This window comes from Carcharodon carcharias, assembly GCF_017639515.1.
Source record: "Carcharodon carcharias isolate sCarCar2 chromosome 40 unlocalized genomic scaffold, sCarCar2.pri SUPER_40_unloc_1, whole genome shotgun sequence".
Classification (NCBI taxonomy): Eukaryota; Metazoa; Chordata; class Chondrichthyes; order Lamniformes; family Lamnidae; genus Carcharodon; species Carcharodon carcharias.
This window is the reverse complement of record NW_024470849.1, coordinates 237,697-251,943: the sequence shown is the minus strand read 5'-3', so window position 1 is coordinate 251,943 and position 14,247 is coordinate 237,697.

Sequence of the window (14,247 nt, the reverse complement as noted above, 5' to 3'; positions counted from 1 at the left end):
GAGAGTGAACGAGAGACAGAGCGAGCGAGATAGAGAGACAGTGAACGAGAGACAGAGAGAGCGAGATAGAGAGAGAGTGAACGAGAGACAGATAGAGCAAGATAGAGAGAGAGTGAATGGGAGACAGAGAGAGCGAGATAGAGAGAGAGTGAAGGGGAGACAGAGATAGCGAGATAGAGAGACAGTGAACGAGAGACAGAGAGAGCAAGACAGAGAGAGAGTGAACGAGAGACAGAGAGAGCGAGATAGAGAGAGTGTGAACGAGAGACAGAGAGAGCGAGATAGAGAGAGAATGCACGGGAGACAGAGAGACCGAGATAGAGATCGAGTGAATGAGAGAGAGAGAGAGAGAGATAGAGAGAGAGTGATAGAGAGACAGAGAGAGCGAGAGAGGGATCGAGTGAATGAGATACAGACAGAGCGAGATAGAGAGAGAGTGAATGAGAGACAGAGAGAGCGAAATAGAGAGAGAGTGAACGAGAGACAGAGCGGGCGAGATAGAGAGAGAGTGAACGAGAGACAGAGAGAGCGAAATAGAGAGAGAGTGAACGGGAGACAGAGAGATTGTGATAGTGAGAGAGTGAACGAGAGACAGAGATAGCGAGATAGGGAGACAGTGAACGAGAGACAGAGAGAGCAAGAGAGAGAGAGAGTGAACGAGAGACAGAGAGAGCGAGATAGAGAGAGTGTGAACGGGAGACAGAGAGAGCGAGATAGAGAGAGAATGCACGGGAGACATAGAGACCGAGATAGAGATCGAGTGAATGAGAGAGAGAGAGAGAGAGAGATAGAGAGTGAACGAGAGACAGAGAGAGTGAGAGAGAGAGAGAGAGTGAATGAGACAGTGAGAGCGACACAGAGAGAGAGTGAACGGGAGACAGAGAGCGAGATAGAGAGAGAGTGAATGAGAGACAGAAAGAGCGAGATAGATAGAGACTGAATGAGAGAGAGAGAGTGCGAGATAGAGAGAGAATGAACGAGAGACAGAGAGAGCGAGATGGAGAGAGAGTGAAGGGGAGACAGAGATAACGAGATAGAGAGACAGTGAACGAGAGACAGAGAGAGCGAGATAGAGAGAGAGTGAACGGGAGACAGAGAGCGAGATAGAGAGAGAGTGAATGAGAGACAGAAAGAGCGAGATAGATAGAGACTGAATGAGAGAGAGAGAGTGCGAGATAGAGAGAGAATGAACGAGAGACAGAGAGAGCGAGATGGAGAGAGAGTGAAGGGGAGACAGAGATAACGAGATAGAGAGACAGTGAACGAGAGACCGAGAGAGCGAGATAGAGAGAGAGTGAACGAGAGACAGTGAGAGCGAGATAGAGAGTGAACGATAGAGAGAGAGAGCGACATAGAGAGTGATTGAACGAGAGACAGAGAGAGCGAAATAGAGAGAGTGAACGAGAGACAGAGAGAGCGACACAGAGAGAGAGTGAACGGGAGACAGAGAGCGAGATAGAGAGAGAGTGATTGAGAGACAGAAAGAGCGAGATAGATAGAGACTGAATGAGAGAGAGAGAGTGCGAGATAGAGAGAGAATGAACGAGAGACAGAGATAGCGAGATAGAGAGACAGTGAACGAGAGACAGAGAGAGCGAGATAGAGAGAGAGTGAACGAGAGAAAGAGAGAGCGAGATAGAGAGAGATTGATTGTGAGACAGAGAGAGCGAGACAGAGAGAGAGTGAACTATACACAGAGAGAGCGAGATAGGGAGAGACTGAACGAGAGACAGAGAGCGCGAGATAGTGAGAGAGTGAACTATAGACAGAGAGAGAGAGATAGAGAGAGAGTGAACGAGAGGCAGAGAGAGCGAGATAGAGAGAGAGTGAACGAGAGACAGAGAGCGCGAGATAGTGAGAGAGTGAACTATAGACAGAGAGAGAGAGATAGAGAGAGAGTGAACGAGAGACAGAGCGAGCGAGATAGAGAGACAGTGAACGAGAGACAGAGAGAGCGAGATAGAGAGAGAGTGAACGAGAGACAGATAGAGCAAGATAGAGAGAGAGTGAATGGGAGACAGAGAGAGCGAGATAGAGAGAGAGTGAAGGGGAGACAGAGATAGCGAGATAGAGAGACAGTGAACGAGAGACAGAGAGAGCAAGACAGAGAGAGAGTGAACGAGAGACAGAGAGAGCGAGATAGAGAGAGTGTGAACGGGAGACAGAGAGAGCGAGATAGAGAGAGAATGCACGGGAGACAGAGAGACCGAGATAGAGATCGAGTGAATGAGAGAGAGAGAGAGAGAGATAGAGAGAGAGTGATAGAGAGACAGAGAGAGCGAGAGAGGGATCGAGTGAATGAGATACAGACAGAGCGAGATAGAGAGAGAGTGAACGAGAGACAGAGAGAGCGAAATAGAGAGAGAGTGAACGGGAGACAGAGAGAGTGAGATAGTGAGAGAGTGAACGAGAGACAGAGAGAGCGAGATAGAGAGAGAGTGAACGGGAGACTGAGAGAGGGAGATAGAGAGAGAGTGAATGAGAGACAGAGAGAGCGAGAGAGAGAGAGAATGAACTTGAGGCAGAGAGAGCGAGATAGAGAGCGAGTGAATGAGAGACAGAGAGAGCGAGATTGAGAGAGTGAACGGGAGACGGAGAGGGCGAGTGAGAGTGAGAGTGAACGAGAGACAGAGAGAGTAAGATTGAGAGAGAGTGAACGAGAGTCAGAGAGCGCGAGATAGAGTGAGAGAGAATGAGAGCGAGATAGAGAGAGATTGAACGAGAGACAGAGAGAGCGAGATAGAGAGAGAGTGAACGAGAGACAGAGAGAGCGAGATACAGAGAGAGTGAATGAGATACAGACAGAGTGAGATAGAGAGAGAGTGAAAGAGAGATAGGGAGAGCGAGGTAGAGGGAATGAACGAGACACAGAGTGAGCGAGATAGAGAGAGAGTGAATAAGAGACAGAGTGAGCGAGATAGAGAGAGAGTGAATGAGATACAGAGAGAGTGAGATAGAGAGAGAGTGAACGAGAGATAGGGAGAGCGAGGTAGAGGGAATGAACGAGACACAGAGAGAGCGAGATAGAGAGAGAGTGAATAAGAGACAGAGAGAGTGAGAAAAAGAGAGAGTGAACGAGAGAGAGTGAGAGCGAGATAGACAGTGAACGATAGAGAGAGAGAGCGACATAGAGAGTGAGTGAACGAGAGACAGAGAGAGCGAAATAGAGAGAGAGTGAACGAGAGACAGAGAGAGCGAGATAGAGAGAGAGTGAACGAGAGACAGAGAGAGCGAGATAGAGAGTGAACGAGAGACAGAGAGCGAGATAGAGAGAGATTGATTGTGAGACAGACAGAACGAGATAGAGAGAGAGTGAACTATAGACAGAGAGAGTGAGAAATGGAGAGACTGAACGAGCGACAGAGAGCGCGAGATAGTGAGAGAGTGAACTATAGACAGAGAGAGCGAGATAGAGAGAGAGTGAACGAGAGACAGAGAGAGCGAGATAGAGAGAGAGTGAACGAGAGACAGAGCGAGCGAGATAGAGAGACAGTGAATGAGAGACAGAAAGAGCGAGATAGAGAGAGTGAACGAGAGACGGATAGAGCGAGATAGAGAGAGAGTGGACGAGAGACAGATAGAGCGAGAAAGAGAGAGAGTGAATGGGAGACAGAGAGAGCGAGATAGAGAGAGAGTGAAGGGGAGACAGAGATAGCGAGATAGAGAGACAGTGAACGAGAGACAGAGAGAGCAAGATAGAGAGAGAGTGAACGAGAGACAGAGAGAGCGAGATAGAGAGAGTGTGAACGTGAGACAGAGAGAGCGAGATAGAGAGAGAATGCACGGGAGACAGAGAGACCGAGATAGAGATCGAGTGAATGAGAGAGAGAGAGAGAGAGATAGAGAGAGAGTGAACGAGAGACAGAGAGAGCGAGATAGAGAGAGAGTGAATGAGAGACAGAGAGAGTGAGATAAAGAGAGATTGAACGAGAGACAGAGAGAGCGAGATAGAGAGAGTGAAAGAGAGACAGAGAGAGCGAGACAGAGAGAGATTGATTGTGAGACAGAGAGAGCGAGATAGAGAGAGAGTGAACTATAGACAGAGAGAGCGAGATAAAGAGAGACTGAAAGAGAGACAGAGAGCGCGGGATAGTGAGAGAGTGAACTATAGACAGAGAGAGAAAGATAGAGAGAGAGTGAACGAGAGACAGAGAGAGCGAGATAGAGAGAGAGTGAACGAGAGACAGAGCGAGCGAGATAGAGAGATAGTGAACGAGAGACAGAGAGAGCGAGATAGAGAGAGAGTGAACGAGAGACAGATAGAGCGAGATAGAGAGTGAGTGAACGGGAGACAGAGAGAGCGAGATAGAGAGAGAGTGAACGAGAGACAGAGAGAGCAAGATAGAGTGAACGAGAGACAGAGAGAGCGAGATAGAGAGAGAGTGAACGAGAGACAGAGAGATCGAGATAGAGAGAGAGTGAATGACAGACAGAGAGAGCGAGAGAGGGATCGACTGAATGAGATACAGACAGAGCGAGATAGAGAGAGACTGAACGAGAGACAGAGAGAGCGAAATAGAGAGAGAGTGAACGGGAGACAGAGAGAGTGAGATAGGGAGAGAGTGAACGAGAGACAGAGAGAGCGAGATAGAGAGAGAGTGAACGGGAGAATGAGAGAGGGAGATAGAGAGAGAGTGAATGAGAGACAGAGAGAGCGAGAGAGAGAGAGAATGAACTTGAGACAGAGAGAGCGAGATAGAGAGCGAGTGAATGAGAGACAGAGAGAGCGAGATTGAGAGAGTAAACGGGAGACAGAGAGGGCGAGTGAGAGTGAGAGTGAACGAGAGACAGAGAGAGTAAGATTGAGAGAGAGTGAACGAGAGTCAGAGAGCGCGAGATACAGTGAGAGAGAATGAGAGCGAGATAGAGAGAGATTGAACGAGAGAGAGAGAGAGCGAGATAGAGAGAGAGTGAACGAGAGACAGAGAGAGCGAGATACAGAGAGAGTGAATGAGATACAGACAGAGTGAGATAGAGAGAGAGTGAAAGAGAGATAAAGAGAGCGAGGTAGAGGGAATGAACGAGACACAGAGTGAGCGAGATAGAGAGAGTGTGAATAAGAGACAGAGTGAGCGAGATAGAGAGAGAGTGAATGAGATACAGAGAGAGTGAGATAGAGAGAGAGTGAACGAGAGATAGGGAGAGCGAGGTAGAGGGAATGAACGAGACACAGAGAGAGCGAGATAGAGAGAGAGTGAATAAGAGACAGAGAGAGCGAGATAGAGAGAGAGTGAATGAGGTACAGAGAGAGTGAGATAGAGAGAGAGTGAACGAGAGACAGAGAGAGCGAGATAGAGAGAGAGTGAATGAGAGAAAGAGAGAGCGAGATAGAGAGTGAACGAGAGACAGAGAGAGTGAGAGAGAGAGAGAGTGAATGAGACAGTGAGAGTGACACAGAGAGAGAGTGAAAGGGAGACAGAGAGCGAGATAGAGGGAGAGTGAATGAGAGACAGAAAGAGCGAGATAGATAGAGACTGAATGAGAGAGAGAGAGTGCGAGATAGAGAGAGAATGAACGAGAGACAGAGAGAGCGAGATACAGAGAGAGTGAATGAGATACAGACAGAGTGAGATAGAGAGAGAGTGAAAGAGAGATAAAGAGAGCGAGGTAGAGGGAATGAACGAGACACAGAGTGAGCGAGATAGAGAGAGTGTGAATAAGAGACAGAGTGAGCGAGATAGAGAGAGAGTGAATGAGATACAGAGAGAGTGAGATAGAGAGAGAGTGAACGAGAGATAGGGAGAGCGAGGTAGAGGGAATGAACGAGACACAGAGAGAGCGAGATAGAGAGAGAGTGAATAAGAGACAGAGAGAGCGAGATAGAGAGAGAGTGAATGAGGTACAGAGAGAGTGAGATAGAGAGAGAGTGAACGAGAGACAGAGAGAGTGAGAGAGAGAGTGAATGAGACAGTGAGAGTGACACAGAGAGAGAGTGAAAGGGAGACAGAGAGCGAGATAGAGAGAGAGTGAATGAGAGACAGAAAGAGCGAGATGGAAAGAGAGTGAAGGGGAGACAGAGATAGCGAGATAGAGAGACAGTGAACGAGAGACAGAGAGAGCGAGATAGAGAGAGAGTGAACGAGAGACAGAGAGAGCGAGATAGAGAGAGTGTGAACGGGAGACAGAGAGAGCGAGATAGAGAGAGAGCGAATGAGAGACAGAGAGATTGAGATAGAGAGAGAGTGAATGAGAGACAGAGAGAGTGAGAAAAAGAGAGAGTGAACGAGAGAGAGTGAGAGCGAGATAGAGAGTGAACGATAGAGAGAGAGAGCGACATAGAGAGTGAGTGAACGAGAGACAGAGAGAGCGAAATAGAGAGAGAGTGAACGAGAGACAGAGAGAGCGAGATAGAGAGAGAGTGAACGAGAGACAGAGAGAGCGAGATAGAGAGAGTGTGAACGGGAGACAGAGAGAGCGAGATGGAGAGAGAGCGAATGAGAGACAGAGAGATTGAGATAGAGAGAGAGTGAATGAGAGACAGAGAGAGTGAGAAAAAGAGAGAGTGAACGAGAGAGAGTGAGAGCGAGATAGAGAGTGAACGATAGAGAGAGAGAGCGACATAGAGAGTGAGTGAACGAGAGACAGAGAGAGCGAAATAGAGAGAGAGTGAACGAGAGACAGAGAGAGCGAGATAGAGAGAGAGTGAACGAGAGACAGAGAGAGCGAGATGGAGAGAGAATGCACGGGAGACAGAGAGAGCGAGATAGAGATCGAGTGAATGAGAGAGAGAGAGAGTGAGATAGAGAGTGAGTGATAGAGAGACAGAGAGTTCGAGAGAGGGATCGAGTGAATGAGATACAGACAAAGCGAGATAGAGAGAGAGTGAACGAGAGACAGAGAGAGCGAGATAGAGAGAGAGTGAACGAGAGACAGAGCGGGCGAGATAGAGAGAGAGTGAACGAGAGACAGAGAGAGCGAAATAGAGAGAGAGTGAACGGGAGACAGAGAGATTGTGATAGTGAGAGAGTGAACGACAGACAGAGATAGCGAGATAGAGAGACAGTGAACGAGAGACAGAGAGAGCAAAAGAGAGAGAGGGAGTGAACGAGAGACAGAGAGAGCGAGATAGAGAGAGTGTGAACGGGAGACAGAGAGAGCGAGATAGAGAGAGAATGCACGGGAGACATAGAGACCGAGATAGAGATCGAGTGAATGAGAGAGAGAGATTGAGAGATAGATAGTGAACGAGAGACAGAGAGAGTGAGAGAGAGAGAGAGTGAATGAGACAGTGAGAGCGACACAGAGACAGAGTGAACGGGAGACAGAGAGCGAGATAGAGAGAGAGTGAATGAGAGACAGAAAGAGTGAGATAGATAGAGACTGAATGAGAGAGAGAGAGTGCGAGATAGAGAGAGAATGAACGAGAGACAGAGAGAGCGAGATGGAGAGAGAGTGAAGGGGAGACAGAGATAACGAGATAGAGAGACAGTGAACGAGAGACAGAGAGAGCGAGATAGAGAGAGAGTGAACGAGAGACAGAGAGAGCGAGATAGAGAGAGTGTGAACGGGAGAAGAGAGAGCGAGATAGAGAGAGAGCGAATGAGAGACAGAGAGATTGAGATAGAGAGAGAGTGAATGAGAGACAGAGAGAGTGAGATAAAGAGAGAGTGAACGAGAGACAGTGAGAGCGAGATAGAGAGTGAACGATAGAGAGAGAGAGCGACATAGAGAGTGATTGAACGAGAGACAGAGAGAGCGAGATAGAGAGAGAGTGAACGAGAGACAGAGAGAGCGAGATAGTGAGAGCTTGAACGAGAGACAGAGAGAGCGAGATAGAGAGAGTGTGAACGGGAGACAGAGAGAGCGAGATAGAGAGAGAGCGAATGAGAGAAAGAGAGATTGAGATAGAGAGAGAGTGAATGAGAGACAGAGAGAGTGAGATAAAGAGAGAGTGAACGAGAGACACTGAGAGCGAGATAGAGAGTGAACGATAGAGAGAGAGAGCGACATAGAGAGAGAGTGAACGAGAGACAGAGAGAGCGAAATAGAGAGAGAGTGAACGAGAGACAGAGAGAGCGAGATAGAGAGAGAGTGAACGGGAGACAGAGAGAGCAAGATAGAGAGAGTGAAAGAGAGACAGAGAGAGCGAGATAGAGAGAGAGTGAACGGGAGACAGAGAGAGCAAGATAGAGAGAGTGAACGGGAGACAGAGAGAGCGAGATAGAGAGAGAGTGAACAAGAGACAGAAAGAGCAAGATAGAGAGAGAGTGAACGAGAGACAGAGCGAGATAGAGAGATAGTGAATGAGAGAGCGAGTTAGAGAGAGAGATTGAACGAGAGTCAGAGAGAGCGAGATAGTGAGAGAGTGAACGAGAGGCAGAGAGAGCGAGATAGAGAGAGTGTGAACGGGAGACAGAGAGAGCGAGATAGAGAGAGAGCGAATGAGAGAAAGAGAGATTGAGATAGAGAGAGAGTGAATGAGAGACAGAGAGAGTGAGATAAAGAGAGAGTGAACGAGAGACAGTGAGAGCGAGATAGAGAGTGAACGATAGAGAGAGAGAGCGACATAGAGAGAGATTGAACGAGAGACAGAGAGAGCGAAATAGAGAGAGAGCGAACGAGAGACAGAGAGAGCGAGATAGAGAGAGAGTGAACGAGAGACAGAGAGAGCGAGATAGAGAGAGTGAAAGAGAGACAGAGAGAGCGAGATAGAGAGAGAGTGAATGGGAGACAGAGTGAGGGAGGTAGAGAGAGAGTGAATGAGAGACAGAGAGAGCGAGATATAGAGAGAGTGAACGAGAGACAGAGAGAGCGAGCTAGAGAGAGAGTGAACGGGAGACAGAGAGAGCGAGATAGAGAGCGAGTGAACGGGAGACAGAGAGGGCGAGATAGAGAGAGACTTAACGGGAGACAGAGAGAGAGATAGAGAGAGAGAGAACAGTAGACAGAGAGCGAGATAGAGAGAGAGTGAACGGGAGACAGAGAGAGCGAGATAGAGAGAGAGTGAATGAGAGACAGAAAGAGCGAGATAGATAGAGACTGATGAGAGAGAGAGAGTGCGAGATAGAGAGAGAATGAACGAGAGACAGAGAGAGCAAGATGGAGAGACAGTGAACGAGAGACAGAGAGAGCAAGATAGAGAGAGAGTGAACGAGAGACAGAGAGAGCGAGATAGAGAGAGTGTGAACGGGAGACAGAGAGAGCAAGATAGAGAGAGAATGCACGGGAGACAGAGAGAGCGAGATAGAGATCGAGTGAATGAGAGAGAGAGAGAGTGAGATAGAGAGTGAGTGATAGAGAGAAGAAGAGAGCGAGAGAGGGATCGAGTGAATGAGATACAGACAAAGCGAGATAGAGAGAGAGTGAACGAGAGACAGAGAGAGCGAGATAGAGAGAGAGTGAACGAGAGACAGAGCGGGCGAGATAGAGAGAGAGTGAACGGGAGACAGAGAGAGCGAGATAGAGAGCGAGTGAACGGGAGACAGAGAGGGCGAGATAGAGAGAGACTTAACGGGAGACAGAGAGAGAGATAGAGAGAGAGAGAACAGTAGACAGAGAGCGAGATAGAGAGAGAGTGAACGGGAGACAGAGAGAGCGAGATAGAGAGAGAGTGAAGGGGAGACAGAGATAGCGAGATAGAGAGACAGTGAACGAGAGACAGAGAGAGCAAGATAGAGAGAGAATGAACGAGAGACAGAGAGAGCGAGATAGAGAGAGAGTGAACGAGAGACAGAGAGAGCGAGATAGAGAGAGTGAACTATAGACAGAGAGAGCGAGATAGGGAGAGACTGAACGAGAGACAGAGAGAGCGAGATAGAGAGAGGGTGAACGGGAGACAGAGAGCGCGAGATAGAGGGAGAATGCACGGGAGACAGAGAGAGCGAGATAGAGATCGAGGGAATGAGAGAGAGAGTGAGATAGAGTGTGAGTGAAAGAGAGACATAGAGAGCGAGAGAGGGATCGAGTGAATGAGATACAGACAAAGCGAGATAGAGAGAGAGTGAACGAGAGACAGAGAGAGTGAGATAGTGAGAGAGTGAACGAAACACAGAGAGTGCGAGATAGAGAGAGAGTGAACGAGAGACAGAGAGAGCGAAATAGAGAGAGAGTGAACGGGAGACAGAGAGAGTGTGATAGTGTGAGAGTGAACGAGAGATAGATAGAGCGAGATAGAGAGAGAGTGAACGGGAGACAGAGAGAGCGAGATAGAGAGAGAGTGAACAAGAGACAGAGAGAGCAAGACCGAGAGAGAGTGAACGAGAGACAGAGAGAGCGAGATAGAGAGAGTGTGAACGGGAGACAGAGAGAGAGAGATAGAGAGAGAATGCACGGGAGACAGAGAGAGCGAGATAGAGATCGAGTGAATGAGAGAGAGAGAGAGTGAGATAGAGAGAGAGTGATAGAGAGACAGAGAGAGCGAGAGAGGGATCGAGTGAATGAGATACAGACAGAGCGAGATAGAGAGAGAGTGAACGAGAGACAGAGAGAGCGAGATAGAGAGAGAGTGAACGAGAGACAGAGCGGGCGAGATAGAGAGAGAGTGAACGAGAGACAGAGAGAGCGAAATAGAGAGAGAGTGAACGGGAGACAGAGAGAGCGAAATAGAGAGAGAGTGAACGAGAGACAGAGAGAGCGAGATAGAGAGAGAGTGAACGAGAGACAGAGAGAGCGAGATAGAGAGAGAGTGAAAGGGAGATAGAGAGAGAGTGAACGGGAGACAGAGAGAGCGAGATAGAGAGAGAGTGAACGGGAGACAGAGAGAGCAAGATAGAGAGAGTGAACGAGAGACAGAGAGAGCGAGATAGAGAGACAGTGAACGGGAGACAGAGAGAGCAAGATAGAGAGAGTGAACGAGAGACAGAGAGAGCGGGATAGAGAGAGAGAGAAAGACAGACAGAGAGAGCGAGAAGAGAGAGTGAACGGGAGACAGAGAGAGCGAGATAGAGAGAGAGTGAACAAGAGACAGAAAGAGCGAGATAGAGAGAGAGTGAACGAGAGACAGAGAGAGCGAGATAGAGAGATAGTGAATGAGAGAGCGAGTTAGAGAGAGAGATTGAACGAGAGTCAGAGAGAGCGAAATAGTGAGAGAGTGAATGAGAGACAGAGAGAGTGAGATAAAGAGAGAGTGAACGAGAGACAGTGAGAGCGAGATAGAGAGTGAATGATAGAGAGAGAGAGCGACATAGAGAGTGATTGAACGAGAGACAGAGAGAGCGAGATAGAGAGAGTGAACGAGAGACAGAGAGAGCGAGATAGTGAGAGAGTGAACGAGAGACAGAGAGAGCGAGATAGAAAGAGTGTGAACGGGAGACAGAGAGAGCGAGATAGAGAGAGAGCGAATGAGAGAAAGAGAGATTGAGATAGAGAGAGAGTGAATGAGAGACAGAGAGTGAGATAAAGAGAGAGTGAACGAGAGACAGTGAGAGCGAGATAGAGAGTGAACGATAGAGAGAGAGAGCGACATAGAGAGAGAGTGAACGAGAGACAGAGAGAGCGAAATAGAGAGAGAGCAAACGAGAGACAGAGAGAGCGAGATAGAGAGAGAGTGAACGAGAGACAGAGAGAGCGAGATAGAGAGAGTGAAAGAGAGACAGAGAGAGCGAGATAGAGAGAGAGTGAACGGGAGACAGAGAGAGATAGAGAGAGAGAGAACAGTAGACAGAGAGCGAGATAGAGAGAGAGTGAAAGGGAGACAGAGAGAGCGAGATAGAGAGACAGTGAACGAGAGACAGAGAGAGCAAGATAGAGAGAGAGTGAACGAGAGACAGAGAGAGCGAGATAGAGAGAGTGTGAACGGGAGACAGAGAGAGCGAGATAGTGAGAGAGTGAACGAGAGACAGAGAGAGCGAGATAGAGACAGAGTGAACGGGAGACTGAGAGAGGGAAATAGAGAGAGAGTGAACGAGAGACAGAGCGAGCGAGATAGAGAGACAGTGAATGAGAGACAGAAAGAGCGAGATAGAGAGAGTGAACGAGAGACGGATAGAGCGAGATAGAGAGAGAGTGGACGAGAGACAGATAGAGCGAGAAAGAGAGAGAGTGAATGGGAGACAGAGAGAGCGAGATAGAGAGAGAGTGAAGGGGAGACAGAGATAGCGAGATAGAGAGACAGTGAACGAGAGACAGAGAGAGCAAGATAGAGAGAGAGTGAACGAGAGACAGAGAGAGCGAGATAGAGAGAGTGTGAACGGGAGACAGAGAGAGCGAGATAGAGAGAGAATGCACGGGAGACAGAGAGACCGAGATAGAGATCGAGTGAATGAGAGAGAGAGAGAGAGAGATAGAGAGAGAGTGAACGAGAGACAGAGAGAGCGAGATAGAGAGAGAGTGAATGAGAGACAGAGAGAGTGAGATAAAGAGAGATTGAACGAGAGACAGAGAGAGCGAGATAGAGAGAGTGAAAGAGAGACAGAGAGAGCGAGACAGAGAGAGATTGATTGTGAGACAGAGAGAGCGAGATAGAGAGAGAGTGAACTATAGACAGAGAGAGCGAGATAAAGAGAGACTGAAAGAGAGACAGAGAGCGCGGGATAGTGAGAGAGTGAACTATAGACAGAGAGAGAAAGATAGAGAGAGAGTGAACGAGAGACAGAGAGAGCGAGATAGAGAGAGAGTGAACGAGAGACAGAGCGAGCGAGATAGAGAGATAGTGAACGAGAGACAGAGAGAGCGAGATAGAGAGAGAGTGAACGAGAGACAGATAGAGCGAGATAGAGAGTGAGTGAACGGGAGACAGAGAGAGCGAGATAGAGAGAGAGTGAACGAGAGACAGAGAGAGCAAGATAGAGTGAACGAGAGACAGAGAGAGCGAGATAGAGAGAGAGTGAACGAGAGACAGAGAGATCGAGATAGAGAGAGAGTGAATGACAGACAGAGAGAGCGAGAGAGGGATCGACTGAATGAGATACAGACAGAGCGAGATAGAGAGAGACTGAACGAGAGACAGAGAGAGCGAAATAGAGAGAGAGTGAACGGGAGACAGAGAGAGTGAGATAGGGAGAGAGTGAACGAGAGACAGAGAGAGCGAGATAGAGAGAGAGTGAACGGGAGAATGAGAGAGGGAGATAGAGAGAGAGTGAATGAGAGACAGAGAGAGCGAGAGAGAGAGAGAATGAACTTGAGACAGAGAGAGCGAGATAGAGAGCGAGTGAATGAGAGACAGAGAGAGCGAGATTGAGAGAGTAAACGGGAGACAGAGAGGGCGAGTGAGAGTGAGAGTGAACGAGAGACAGAGAGAGTAAGATTGAGAGAGAGTGAACGAGAGTCAGAGAGCGCGAGATACAGTGAGAGAGAATGAGAGCGAGATAGAGAGAGATTGAACGAGAGAGAGAGAGAGCGAGATAGAGAGAGAGTGAACGAGAGACAGAGAGAGCGAGATACAGAGAGAGTGAATGAGATACAGACAGAGTGAGATAGAGAGAGAGTGAAAGAGAGATAAAGAGAGCGAGGTAGAGGGAATGAACGAGACACAGAGTGAGCGAGATAGAGAGAGTGTGAATAAGAGACAGAGTGAGCGAGATAGAGAGAGAGTGAATGAGATACAGAGAGAGTGAGATAGAGAGAGAGTGAACGAGAGATAGGGAGAGCGAGGTAGAGGGAATGAACGAGACACAGAGAGAGCGAGATAGAGAGAGAGTGAATAAGAGACAGAGAGAGCGAGATAGAGAGAGAGTGAATGAGGTACAGAGAGAGTGAGATAGAGAGAGAGTGAACGAGAGACAGAGAGAGCGAGATAGAGAGAGAGTGAATGAGAGAAAGAGAGAGCGAGATAGAGAGTGAACGAGAGACAGAGAGAGTGAGAGAGAGAGAGAGTGAATGAGACAGTGAGAGTGACACAGAGAGAGAGTGAAAGGGAGACAGAGAGCGAGATAGAGGGAGAGTGAATGAGAGACAGAAAGAGCGAGATAGATAGAGACTGAATGAGAGAGAGAGAGTGCGAGATAGAGAGAGAATGAACGAGAGACAGAGAGAGCGAGATACAGAGAGAGTGAATGAGATACAGACAGAGTGAGATAGAGAGAGAGTGAAAGAGAGATAAAGAGAGCGAGGTAGAGGGAATGAACGAGACACAGAGTGAGCGAGATAGAGAGAGTGTGAATAAGAGACAGAGTGAGCGAGATAGAGAGAGAGTGAATGAGATACAGAGAGAGTGAGATAGAGAGAGAGTGAACGAGAGATAGGGAGAGCGAGGTAGAGGGAATGAACGAGACACAGAGAGAGCGAGATAGAGAGAGAGTGAATAAGAGACAGAGAGAGCGAGATAGAGAGAGAGTGAATGAGGTACAGAGAGAGTGAGATAGAGAGAGA